Genomic DNA, 14,047 nt, shown 5'->3' with positions numbered 1-14,047 from the left:
GCATCTTAGCTGAGGGGCTTGTTAGGGGGGCTTGGGATGTGTGTGTGTGGACAATGGCCCAGGTGAGATAAATACCCCTTCTTTAATAACCCATGCAAACGCCACACTCGAGGGATTAGGGAGAGGCCTCCCCTTATCGTCAGGATGTTCGCACATGACAGGTGACCTCTGTGACCTGGTCCTGATGGAGAGAAGAGGGTGTTTAGGAAACATGACCAGCTCGCCTCTCTCTCCTGCCTCTTCCTGCCTGCAATCTAAGTGGTGTGATTGAGGCATGCTGAAAGGTGAGCCTGTCACACCAATCTCCTCCCCAGCAGCCTGCCACAATGCAGAGATGTGACAGGAAAGGTCATGACACCCAAACAGAAGGCTCCCTCGTGACTTTCAGCTGTCACTATGCTGGGGAGCAGGGCTGTCTTCTGCTTATTCCAGAACCTGGGGTAGAGACTTCCCCAGGATCTTCTTCCGGCAAACACCTTCTCTCCAGCTCCAAAACGGGAGCACATGCAGTCAGCTACTTAGAAGGAGAGACCACATGGTGCTAGGAATCAGTCAGGCAGCAGGGGTGAATCCTCACCCGCCTCGGTAATTGACTGTGCTTTGTCCTGGGCTGACTTACCCCTCACTCATCCACACATGGCTCCACGTCCACTGCTCCAAGTCCACATTTAGGAGCAAATCCTTAACTTTCTTGAAGCCATCTAATACCATCCCCCCAACACCTTTTAACAAGACTGCTGGGGCATCCCTAGTGTTCCAGTGGTTAAGGCTCTAAGCTCCTGACGCAGCAGGGACAGGTTCAATCCCTGCTCAGGGAACTAAGATCCTCCATGCCACGCACGGCAGCCAAAGTAATGAAAACAAACAAACAAACAACAGGAAAAGAAAAACTTAAAGAATAAGACTGCTCTCTTTGCCATTGTCCTCGCTCTCAAAGCTCAGCCATCTATCTTCAGCCAATCTAAAAACGGACGTCAGGAAGAGATGAAAGTTAAGTATATGTACTTCAGAATTTTGTCAGTCATCTTATACTCACCCACCCTCATTCCCATCCCACTCTGTGCCTGGGGGTGCTCCAAGCCCCCAGAGCTGACAAGGGACAGGAATAGCCCAACACAGTACAGTAATAGGACTCGGACACTGCCTACTCTCAGTGGAAAGTGCTAGTTATTTCTATCTGTTGCAAAAATGTCTACAGAGTAGATCAATCATCTTAGGCAGTTCTCCTTTTAACCAGTTAGGGGAATAAATGCCATCCTCAGTGTAATGTGGTGAGCTTGCTGTGTCTAAGTGAACCTGTATGTGTTTCCCTCACTGAAGGTGCACTCAACCCAATTGAGTTGCTTACTCTTAGATTTGGGATGCCCACCTAGCTGCAAGCAGAGCCTAAGCACCATTAGGGGAAGGAAGAATATCTAGGCTGGCCTTGCACCCAAGGGCTCCATGGCTGGATCAACACTGAAGGACAGGAGCTCAGTCTTTGCCTTGAGCTATTGTTGAAATAACATCTCATCTTTCAGAAACCTAATGGTTCCAAGACTAGTGCTTGGGGATATAATCTGAAATCAGGATGAAATGCCCTGCTTAATGAGAACAGCAACATTTATAAAGGACTTCAAGGAAACCTGGGGTGAAGGATTTGGGTGAACATTGCTCCTGCAACAGTTGGGGCCCCAACCCATATCAGTCCATTTATCAAAAAGTGAATTCCACTCTGCTGGCCTCACTGTGCCCTTGGCTTTTCCTCTGACCTTCTACTGCCTGCCCCACTCAAAGAGAAGCCAGCTCTCCACACCCTGGATTCCCACTGCATCCACCACAAGCTGTTTACAGTAGCCTGGGTTGCCTGTAAGCCTCCCTAGCCCACTGTCATCTGACCTTGTTAGCAGCTGTGGCTCAGGCTGCGTTCTCGTCAAAGACACCCTGCACCTGAATGATGGGGGCTGGGGAAGGCTAGCAGACCCCTGAACCCAGTTCTTTGTACCCTGTACCTGAGTGACGGAGGCTGGGTAGCAGACCCCTGAGCCCAGTTCTTTGTAATTTCACCCAAACCTTACAGAGAAACAATGCAAAATTATTCCAAATATAACATTTGGGGCTGTAATAACTGGAGATCAATATGAAATTCCTATCATTAGGGACTATAATAGTGGTGAGGTTGGTAGTCTATGGGAGAAGGCATCATAGCATGACTGAAACTGACATCCATCTGGAAGCAAGACACTCAATTAGTGTCAGAATGTGTGGTGCATACAAATTCTGTGTGTAATTATCAGACGCAGACGTAGTTTATTGTTATTCCAAGGCCTTATTTTTTGTGACAGCTTCGTATTATTAGAAGAGTCCTGTTCAGCACTAAAACCACTTCCAGCTGGTCAAAGATACCACCAACCTAGAGAGGGACTTGCAATTGAGGGCTGAATGCACCAGGGAAAGGAATCAAAATAAGAGGGCGAGTTTTATTCCATTGATTTTCTAGCCATGAAACAACCCAAAACACTTCCCCGGTCCTTATAATTTTTCTGTGCATTTAGCTGGGAAATGTGCATTTTCCTGATAAAAACTAAATGAAAGTTTCAACTGACTTTTTGCTTCATCGGAAGATTTTCATTTAACATGTAAAACAGCCAACTCGTAGAGTTGGTTTTAAGGACCTCATTACAAAATGTGACTCCCCGCCTCTGCTCTCACACTGTGAGCTGAGCAGCTTTCAATTACTTGAGTCACGTGTACCTGAATGAGGTAACGGTTGAGTTTAAAGCAGTTAAGTGGAAAAAATTGTAATTATTTTTCTTTTACAGTTGAAGGGCATATATTAATTATTTTTATTTGAAAAACCAAATCATGTGATTGAAAACTAAATAATCAGTTCAGACTCACATCTGTGAAATAGCCACTGGATGCTTCGAAGGCAAGAAGCAGCTTAGACATCATATTATTTAAATATTTTCTAAAAACAGCAATAAATATGTCCTCAAACTGCAAATCTAACATAAATGCACTGTGTCAGCTAGACAAAGCTGCAAACCTAACATAAATTCATTTTTCTAAATAACCAACAAAAAATATATCTCAAATTTGCAAATCTAATGTAAATACACTTTGTCAACTTGAGACTAATGAACACAGAAGACGATGTAATGGTACAGTTCAGTCGCTTAGTCATGTCCCACTCTTTGCAACCCCATGAACCGCAGCACACCAGGCCTCCCTGTCCATCACCAACTCCCGGAGTCCACCCAAACCCATGTCCATCGAGTTGATGATGCCATCCAACCATCTCATCCTCTGTCGTCTCCTTCTCCTCCAGCCCTCAATCTTTCCCAGCATCAGGGTCTTTTCAAATGAGTCAGCTTTCTGTATCAGTTGGCCAAAGTATTGGAGTTTCAGCTTCAACATCAGTCCTTCCAATGAACACCCAGGACCGATCTCCTCTACAATGGACTGGTTGGATCTCCTTGCAGTCCAAGGGACTCTCAAGAGTCTTCTCCAACACCACAGTTCAAAAGCATCAATTCTTCAGCACTCAGCTTCCTTTATAGTCCAACTCTCACATCCATACATGACCACTGGAAAAACCATAGCCTTGACTAGACAGACCTTTGTTGGCAAAGTAATGTCTCTGCTTTTGAATATGCTGTCTAGGTTGGTCATAACTTCCCTTCCAAGGAGTAAGCATCTTTTAATTTCATGGCTGCAATCACCATCTACAGTGATTTTGGAGCCCAGAAAAATAAAGTCAGCCACTATTTCCACTGTTTCCCCAACTATTTGCCATGAAGTGATGGGACCAGATGCCATGATCTTAGTTTTCTGAATGTGAGCTTTAAGCCAACTTTTTCACTCTCCTCTTTCACTTTCATCAAGAGGCTTTTTAGTTCCTCTTCACTTTCTGCCATAAGGGTCGTGTCTTCTGCATATCTGAGGTTATTGATATTTCTCTTGGCAATCTTGTTTCCAGCTTGTACTTCCTCCAGCCCAGCGTTTCTCATGATGTACTCTGCATATAAGTTAAATAAGCAGGGTGACAATATACAGCCTTGATGTACTCCTTTTCCTATTTGGAACCAGTTTGTTGTTCCGTGTCCAGTTTTAACTTGTAAGCCTGAGCCAATACCAATGTGCATAAGAAGTCCCTCAGACACTGATATGGCAGGAAAAAAAAAAAAAAATCAGAACGTCTCTGACCCAACCAAATATCTGTCCCCGCAAATGAAGAAGGGTGGAGGCCCTTCCAGGTCATCTCATTGCCTGAAGACAGAGCAAATATTCCACAGAGATAAGAATCACCTATTTGTCAGAACTGCTAGAGGTGAGGTCTCAGCCTTCCCTTGAAAGTCATCAAAATGCCTCTAGTCTCCATTGCTTTTACCCCCCCATTTTTCATCCAGCCTGAACCCCCTTTGTTGTGACTGGAGTCTATCCTCTCTTAGTTTATCCTTAGTAAAGGCAAATAATATCAGTCACAACCATCTTCCACTAATAATCCATCACATCCTTATAACTGCATTATGCCCAATAGCAGACTTTTTCTTGATGAATTATCCCTGGTTCTCTAGCATCTCCTCTCAGGGCTAAATTTTTTTTAGCTCTTTAATCATTCCTATTTGAACAGTCTTCATGTGCACCCTCGGGATGTAAAGTCCAGGACTGGACACCATATCCCAGCTATGCACTAACAGTGCTGATGAGAATGCGGTTATGCCTAACAGACCAAGCAGAGACACAAGAGGAACAAAGACCAGAGATGGAAAGTCCCAACAGCCTTCCAGTCTTTGAGTCTGTTACCAAGGTGCCAAGCACCCCTGCTAATAATCACTTCTCTTTTATTGTTTAGGTTGGCTCCCTTATTTTCTGATACTTACAAACTTTTCTCACAAATACAGTATCTGGATTTAACAGCTGCTCCCATATATAGCTGCTTTAGGACTGACATGGCTCAGGTACAGAGCACAGCAAGAAAGAAGGTCTTAACAACAAAATGCCAAAGTTGGCCATTTGACCCTGTCTGGAGACTGTGTCCTAGAAACTCACTCTTCTATCTTTGACCCACCACCACTTAAGCCTCATGACTCCTATAGATTTGGTACTCCTAGTTAGCTTTGCCTAGAAGACTGATTCACTATTATCTTAGATAAAACACTCAACTTTCCCAACTGTGAAAGCCCTAGCCCTCTTTCCAGCCCTCACTAGGGCCACAATCATCTATTTCAATGCCATCATTTTACAGATGTGGAAACAGAGGCTGAGACAGACATAAAGTGACAACATCCAAATATATAGCGTTGGAACATCCTTTCAGTCAATTCCTGCCAGTCAGTCTATGACTTGCCCCTGAGTCACTGAACTCCTTCATAATGCTTAAATGATGAGAGAATTTGCTATGCCAACTTTCAGCAATATGATGTCCAGCAAAGTGCTTTATGGTTCTCTGGCTGTTTCCCCATCTGTTTCTCAAGGTATTTTGTTTCTCTGAATGCCAGCTCCCATGGACACGTAGCCCTATGCCAATGGCCTTGACTACCAAATCACAAGGTTCCTTTTGTCTTCGACTTCAGTTTCCCTAAAAACAAAACAAAACAAACAACAAAAAAAGCCTACTTATTTTAACTCTGTAACTACTAAGAGTAAGAGCAGCTTCCAGGCAAAAAGATTAGCCCCTAGCAATATGAAGCATCTTTCTCACTATCTTTCCATTTCTCCTATCAAAAAGAATAAAAATGATCCTTCTTAACATGCAGAATCCTATTTAATATGTGAATTCATTTCAAACCCCTGCTCTCCTAGATGAAAAACACTTTAGCATTATGAAATATTTATATTTCCACATAGAAATTATATTTGCAATTATTTCTCTTCCTTCCTTTCTTGCTTTTTTCTTTCCTTCCCTCCTGCATTTCTCTCCTCCTTTTTCTTCCTCAGGGTCACATCTCTGCATTCATCTCATCTGAATCTTCTGGTTTTATCTCAATCCACTTCCCCAGTTTCCTGTTTGATATCTAGCCTGAGTCTCTGCTATTCTGGCTACCTTTACCTTTTCCAAATTCCAGTTTTAGGGTCCTCTAAGAACTTAGTCAGGTTTTATTTTCACTTAATTTCCCATCAATCATTAACATTGTTCCTCAGCATTTACCTTGTATTTTGTATTTTAACAACTGGTCATATCAGAGGAGAGCTAACCTGACTTTCTTAGGCGATTTTGTTGTGCATATTTTGTGTCCTATTCTATTTCTAGTCTCTCTGTAGTCTACTCACATTTGCTGGGCCATTATATCTAATCCATTATCCAGAAAATGGAAATATAATACTAAGTGGCTTACTATAGCCCCCATTCCTTTCATAATGTCATAAAAATTTATAACACTTAAAAGCCAACGATCCCCGAGGTCATTTATTCTCAAGAAAGAACAAATTTATTCTTGTGGAACAGAATCTATGTCAGATGTAGCTCTCATATTATAAGAAATATAACCTTAATGCACAACATCAGGGCAGCCTGCAAGCGCCCAGCATCCATTCAGTGTCCTGATGGTGCAAAGCCCATTACATGGAGGCAGGTGGGCTCTTACCATTCAGAGGTAAGGGCCTGTATTTCAGCAATTCACTTCAGCCTCCATATCAGATGTGGCTTCACAGAGAGATAATGACCCCCTTCAAACAATAGGAAATAACTGAGAAAAGTCATTATGTCACCATTAAAAAATGTACTCGATTATCCAGTCCTAGCAGTTAGCTAATCTGAGTTTTATTTCAAAAGGCTCCTGAGTGGGAAAGCTTAAGTGCCACACATACCTAGCTCATGAAGTCATTGCTCTCCGTGGCCATCAGATAGTGGTAGCGGAATGCAAGCAACTGTGGAATGAGGGATGAGGTAACGGGAATGAGGTAGCAGCTAAAGAAGTTCTAAAACTACAGCAGTTACACAGAGCTCTTTTTCTCCAACACCAACTGGAGAAACGACAGGTCCTCATCTGGCAGATGAGGGTTTTCTGCAAACACCAGCTGGCTTGAGAGCCATCTGCCTTCAAAGAGGCTCTCACCTGGGCTCCAGGCCGCTTCCTGGGGGAGCCCCAGGCTCTGAGCGATACCAATCCCCACTGACAGCCACCTCTCCAGACAGCCTCCTCTGGGAGGCACCAGTTGTCCAGGTATCAGATTCAGTCTTTCAGCCTCGGGCAAGGGTATGACTAACCTTTGCTGATGACCTTCTTTCAAGCCTTCTGCTCCCACTCAGTTCTAACTTCCTGATGAAAAGCACAGCACACAGGCTTTTCGAATCACTGAAAATTGGTCCTTCCACAATTTCCCAATAAAATATTAGGCAGCTGTAAAATAATGATCAGTTATATCTTGACGAAAGTTCACACTAGATTATTAAATTGAAATGCAAATTATAAAACATTAATTTGCTAGTGTTTTTTAAAATAAATGGTTATGTAAATATATTTTTAAGGAGTTAAAATTTCTCTTAGGGCTTAATAACAAAATATGAACTATTCAAAGAAAGACAAATATTAAAAGATATCATTTATGGGATCTAAAACATAATTCAAATGAATTTATCTACAAAACATGATAGATCCACAGACAAAGGAAACAAATTTGACTACCAAAGGGAGAAGGGGTAGGGAGGGACAAATTAGGAATTTGGGATTAGCAGACACAAACTACTGTATATAAAATAGATAAACAACAAGCACCGACTGTATAGCCCAGAGAACTATATTCAATGTCTTATAATAACCTATAATGGAAAAGAATCTGAATATATATATAACTGAATATATATGTGTATATATAACTGAATCACTTTGTTGTACACCAAAAACAAACAATATTGTAAATCAACTATATTTCAATTAAAAAAAAAGAAGAACTGTGGCGAACACTGGAGAGTGGAATTACAGATTACTTTTTTCTTTTTGCTCACCCCTGTTTTCTCATTGTTTGGTGAATGTGTATTATCTGTGTGCTTTTAAAAAATAATAATAAGAGAAAGAAACTCTCTGTAAATACGTGGAAGAGTTTTTCATTCCCCTTTTTTTGTACTGGAAACTTAGGAGACAACAGTTGTTGAACTGGTGTGGGAAGTAGGGCAGAGGAGGGAGGGGGGGAGAACTATGGTGCCCTAACTCTGGAAGAAATTTCCATTGGCCACAAGGATTCCTTGAGTGCTCTGTGCCCCGTAAAAGAACAGAAGAGCCTTATAAAGAAAATTGAGGCCTTGGAGAACCACTGATTAAATACAGAAGAACCACAGGAGGCTTGAAGGGGGAAGTCCAAGTAACATGACTTTAAAGATTTGTTTCAAGGAAGTAAAAGTACCCGTTAAATAAAATATATTTATTTTGAAACTGTATTACTATGACCTTTTTTTCACAATCAAAAGTAGATAGATTTTATTCATCAGCAACATGATTTTATTTTTGTATTTTTACCACCTCTACCTAATATAAAACATCTGCTGCCCTTGGACTAGCTTCCAGTTCTGCCTACCACTCTCTGTGTACCCAGTCCCACCCCTCAGCTATGACGCCGTTCTCAACTATATCCTTTCAGTTGGTCTCCCTGTGCTTCATATCATCCATACAATTTGTTTGGTTTCAATAATATAAAAGCTTTATGTGATTATTTAAAATTTAATGTATGCATAGTTTCACCTCCTAAGATTTAAGTTCACTATGAGAGATCCTGCTACTGGTCCCCCAAATACATTCTTTCCCTCTTCCAGAGTAACAGAGCTCCTGATTTTACCTAAGGCATATAGCCCCCAAAACAAAGCCCACATTTCGTTGCCTCCTCACCCTAGAATTGACAATGTGACTAAGTTCTGGCCAATATGACATAAGTAAAAGGGCTGTACGCAATTTAAAGAGAGGGAGCATGCTCTTCTTTTCTTTTTTCTTAGAAATGTTGATGCAATGGCCGGAGCTCAAACAGTGAGTTGGGACCCTAAAGTAAGTTAACATGCCAAGGAATACAAAGTTATAAGACACAAGTAACTGGGCCCTGATATTATGAACCTTCCTTAAACAGCCTGGACTGCTTTTCTCTAGATTTATTTTCCGTAAGAAAGAAACTTTTCCAGTTTGCGTGCATGCTAAGTCACTTCAGTCATGTCTGACTCTGCAACCCTATGGACTATAGCCCACCAGGGTCTTCTGTCCATGGATTCCCCAGGCAAGAATACTGGAGCAGGTTGCCATGCCCTCCTCCAGGGGATCTTCCTGACCCAGGGATTGAACCCAAGTCTCTTATGTCTCCTGCATTTGCAGATGGGTTCTTTACCACTAGCTTCTCCTGGGAACCCCTTATCCAGTTTAAGCCACTATTATTTTGGGGTTTCTGTCACTCACTGATGACCCAAATTCGAACTGATAAAATTTTCATTCATTCTACAAACATTTTCTGAGCACCTACCAAGTGTCCAGCACTGAGCATCCTGGCTCTGGAAACACCAAAGCAGACAGGGTCCTTCTCTTGTCCTCCATTTGTGAAGCCTACATTACAGCTCAATATCTACACAGTTAGGCATCTACTAGGTGCTGAAATACCTGATCAACCAAGATCCCTCTCCTGCTTTTCTTGTGGTTTAAAACAGATTTTGTCTTCATGTCTGAGGATCTTTTGTATGAATAATGCTCAAAAAAAAAAAAAAAAACCAAACCCAAAACACAGTTCTTTTTTAAAAGAAATAAAATTACTTGATGAACCTATTCTGCTACTATACCTACTCCCCACGCCCTGAATTAAGCAAACACATTAACAAAGCCTATTGTTGCCTTTTAAATTAGAATAAACAAAGATGATGCCACGATGACAGCCCAAAACAATGCACTGTAGTGTTACCCATACCATATATGTCTTCTCAATAGGGAGGTGCACAAAACTGGTATAAAAATTAGATGAGATATTGTCTCAGAAATGGTTATTAAATATTAGCTATAACAGCTGATAACAAATATTAGCAGCTTTAAAAACAGTCATAATTTTAAATTCGGTAATTCCATTTCTGGGATTCTATCCTAAGAAAATAATCCTAAGTATGAGGGGAAATTTTATGAAAAAATGTTCATCCCAGAGTCATTTATAATAGGCACAAACTAAAGATCCAGTGACCTTCCCCTGCCACCTTCATTCCCATCCAATGGTGAGCTGAGGCCGAGCACTCTGGCCCAGGCGAGAGTTATAAACCCGGGACTAGATGGGAAGACGCAGACGGATTTGGGAAGAGGCAGAGAAGAGCGCAGAACTTGAGTCCGACTTCCTGGCAAGGCAGACTGAACGAGAAAGAAGAGTTCAAAATGTCAAGTCCATCAGAGTAGAGCAGAGTGAAAGAGCGGAAATGAGGCTTGACCCGAGATCAGGCTCCTTGAGGGAACATTCTAGAATGTGGATATTGGAGCCATGCCCTGAGATCCGGAGGGAAAGGGGAGGAAGAACCCTCCACGGAGCATCTCGGGCACACTTGGTGGGTGGGCTAGGAGACACTGGGTTCTGAATAGGAACAAAATATATTTCCATCATGAGTGGAAGGGCTAAATAAATTATTGAACACTGGAAGAAGATACTATGTAACCGTTACCAAATGCTGATTAGAAAGACTGTAGTAATCAGAGAACAGTGCTCCACTATTACTGAGTACATATGTTTATGTACTTAGTACATAAAATGTATTTGTTTTTGTTTAGTCACTAAGTCATGTCGGACTTTTGCGACCCCCTAGACTGCATGCCCCTTCTGTCTGTCCATGGGATCTCCCAGATAAGAATACTAGACTGAGTTGCCATTTTCTTCTCCAGGAGATCTTCCCCACCCAGGGATTGAACCAGTGGCTTCTGCGTTGGTAGGTGGGTTCTTTACCACTGAGTCACCAGGGAAGCCCACATATAATGTATACTTATATATCTGCTGCTGCTCCTGCTGCTAAGTCACTTCAGTCGTGTCCGACTCTGTGTGACCCCACAGATGGCAGCCCACTAGGCTCCCCTGTCCCTGGGATTCTCCAGGCAAGAACACTGGAGTGGGTTGCCATTTCCTTCTCCAACGCATGACAGTGAAAAGTGAAAGTGAAGTCACTCAGTCATGTCCGACTCTTAGCGACCCCATGGACTGCAGCCCACCAGGCTCCTCTGTCCATGGGGTTTTCCAGGCAAGAGTACTCGAGTGGGGTGCCATTGCCTTCTCCACTTATATATCTATTTGTATATAAAAATATAAGTACACACTATATGTATATAAAATGAACATGCAAGTACTTACATAAATACATGCATGGTATGCACTTTCATATAAATATGTGTATATGTATACATATGTATACATGTATATGGTAGTAGCTATGGTATATGCATAGGAAAAATATTTGGAGGAAACATCAAAACACTAATAATTGAGTAGGAAGATAAAGTAATTATAATTTTCCTTTTTTCTCTATTTTCTCAATTTCATTTAATTTGTAGATTTTCAACTTTTATATTTAAAAACTTGGACGTAAGGACAAAAAGAAAATTAGGCACATTTATCTAAATGTTACAATGATACTCTTCCAGAAATTTGTTTCTGAAGAGTAAAATATGTGTATCTTAGGCAACAAGCCATATTTTCAGCCTCCTAAATCCTTTCCTCTAAATATCAACTGATGAGATTCCAGTGAAAGAATGTTCCTCCCTTGGACTACTTTTGGCTCTTTGGGAATAACTGTAACTCTTTCCTGACATGTGATATCATTTAGGGGACAAAACTCAAAAAAAATAAAAATAAAAAAACTTGTTTATGGGATACATTCTAATGGTCAGCAATTACCTGGGTCCTTTCCAAAGGTTCTAACTTGCTCCCATGGTAAACCCTAATCAGGCATCATATAAAGTAATACAAAAGAAAGTGAAATGCTACAAATATTAAGTACTATTATATTTTTCACATTGTATATTTTCTCAATTTTATTAAGAACTTCTTGACAGAATGGGAGTCATTTTAGTCCCTCAATTCACCAGAGCACAGGTTGATCTTTGGTTTTGGTAACTCTAGAGCTGTGAGCAGAATCAATTAATCTATAGCCAAATTGACCACATGATTATCAATGCCAACTATCAGGCCTGCCATAGACCTCCCATGAATCATCTGAATCCAACAAACTGAGGCAAATATTTAGAATAACATCCCTAGAAATCAAAGATTGATTTTTGAATTTTTAAAAATTTTTAAAGTTCCCTTAAACAATTGGGGAAATATGAATGTGAACTGGATATTAGACAAAATAAAAGTGCATTTATTGCACGTGGGAAGGTAGAGATCCTTGTCTTTAAAAATCAAGTGGCAAAACAGTATGAAAGGTATAATCTCATTCTGAAGAATCAGACACAACTTAGTAACTGAACAACAGAGGGACAAAAATACATAGAAGTGTAATTGGAAGGGGATTTGGACGGATATGCAATGAAGAGTTGGCAGGAATCATCTCTGGATAACAAAAATCATGTTTTTATAGCCTTATCTTTTTGCTTATTTGTATTTTTTAGACTTTCTATAATACACATACACTGTGTTTGTAATAATAAAAGAATATTTTCAATGGAAAAAAAGCCCCCTTCAGTTTTAAAAATAGACCTCTGCATTATCCTGGTCCTGGCTACATACAATACTCAGAACTAAATGTCAGAACCTATAGAAAGCCAGAAATGTGGGAAGCATTCTTTTAAGTAAAGAACATACATTCAGAAAGAAAACCCCATGGGGAAAAGTTGCTTTTGCAAGATTCCCTGCCCAAGTTGCCAGTGTAAAGCCTTAACACATTTTGCATAGTTTTTTGATACATAAATAGATTTTAGGGTTGTTTACCAAAACCAAGTTCACACTCTGATCATTTTGATGTTGCTACTGCTGCTGCTAAGTCGCTTCAGTCGTGTCCAACTCCTTCTCCGATTTTGGTGTTACCCATCACTAATCACACCCTCCCAACAAAATTCTCCTGGCTGCACCTCTACATCCTAATATCTATGTATGCTGCTGCTGCTGCTGCTGCTAAGTCGCTTCAGTCGTGTCCAACTCTGTGTGACCCCATAGACGGCAGCCCACCAGGCTCCCCGTCCCTGGGATTCTCCAGGCAAGAACACTGGAGTGGGTTGCCATGTCCTTATCCAATGCATGAAAGTGAAAAGTGAAAGTGGAGTTGCTCAGTCATGTCTGACTCTTCGAGACCCCATGGATTGCAGCCCACCAGGCTCCTCCATCCATGGGATCTTCCAGGCAAGAGTACTGGAGTGGGGTGCCATCGCCTTCTCCGAGTATCTGTGCATAACATTTCCTTAAAATATAACAGCTAGATGAACTAGTGATATTTAAGACTTTTTTCATATTTTGGTAACCTTGAAATATTCATCTGTTATAGTTAAAAGGAAAGGTAAATTATTCATTGACCACTTGAGCAGTAATGATTCCAAAGCAGCTGTTATTTACCTGGGCAACGGTCCTCAACTTAAAATAATTATCTGAATCAGCTCTGGGCTTCATGCTGCTACTCCTTATGTTTAACAGATAGGTTGTAACAGCTCCAAAAAAACCACTGTGGGCCAACAAGTAAATAACCATTTTCAAAAATGTAATTATATACTATATTTATATTATAGTCAGAGATATGATGATCAGGTAAATAAATAAAAGTGACAGGTCTGAAGCTAAACAAAATGACTCAAGGAAACAAAAGGCACTTTTATGCTACCTTTGAAGCAATATACACATGTGTAGAGAAAATTATTTTTCACTCAGCCCCAAAGGAAAGAATCAAAGAAATAAACAATTATATAGCTCCCTTCTATCCTACAAATTAAAGGTCTGCACCTAGAAAAAAGTAAAATAAAACTGACCATACCAATCCTAAATACACCTTCTTCCAGGTAAACTATTTCCTTGCTTTTAATGATTTTTACTATGTCATGAGATTTAAAAACCAGAACACAGAAAGCCTTGTGTGTTTTTCAGAGTCGGGTGGGGAATTTTGGGGAAGCATATGATTGGCTTTCCTTCAGGATTCTGCTGCATCTTTGAA

General features: G+C 40.8%; 1 long non-coding RNA gene across 1 annotated transcript; it reads right to left on the bottom strand.

Annotated features, from left to right (window-relative positions):
* Positions 1-2,269: 2,269 nt before the first annotated feature.
* On the bottom strand, positions 2,270-12,909 carry LOC133254765 (uncharacterized). Its single transcript, XR_009738758.1, has 2 exons — positions 9,421-12,909; positions 2,270-7,325 (listed from the first exon to the last, which is right to left on the bottom strand). It is a non-coding gene; the product is annotated as an uncharacterized LOC133254765 (long non-coding RNA).
* Between the last annotated feature and the right edge of the window lie 1,138 nt (positions 12,910-14,047).

This window comes from Bos javanicus, chromosome 10 (genome assembly GCF_032452875.1).
Source record: "Bos javanicus breed banteng chromosome 10, ARS-OSU_banteng_1.0, whole genome shotgun sequence".
Classification (NCBI taxonomy): domain Eukaryota; kingdom Metazoa; phylum Chordata; class Mammalia; order Artiodactyla; family Bovidae; genus Bos; species Bos javanicus.
This window is presented reverse-complemented; position numbering and strand designations above follow the sequence as displayed.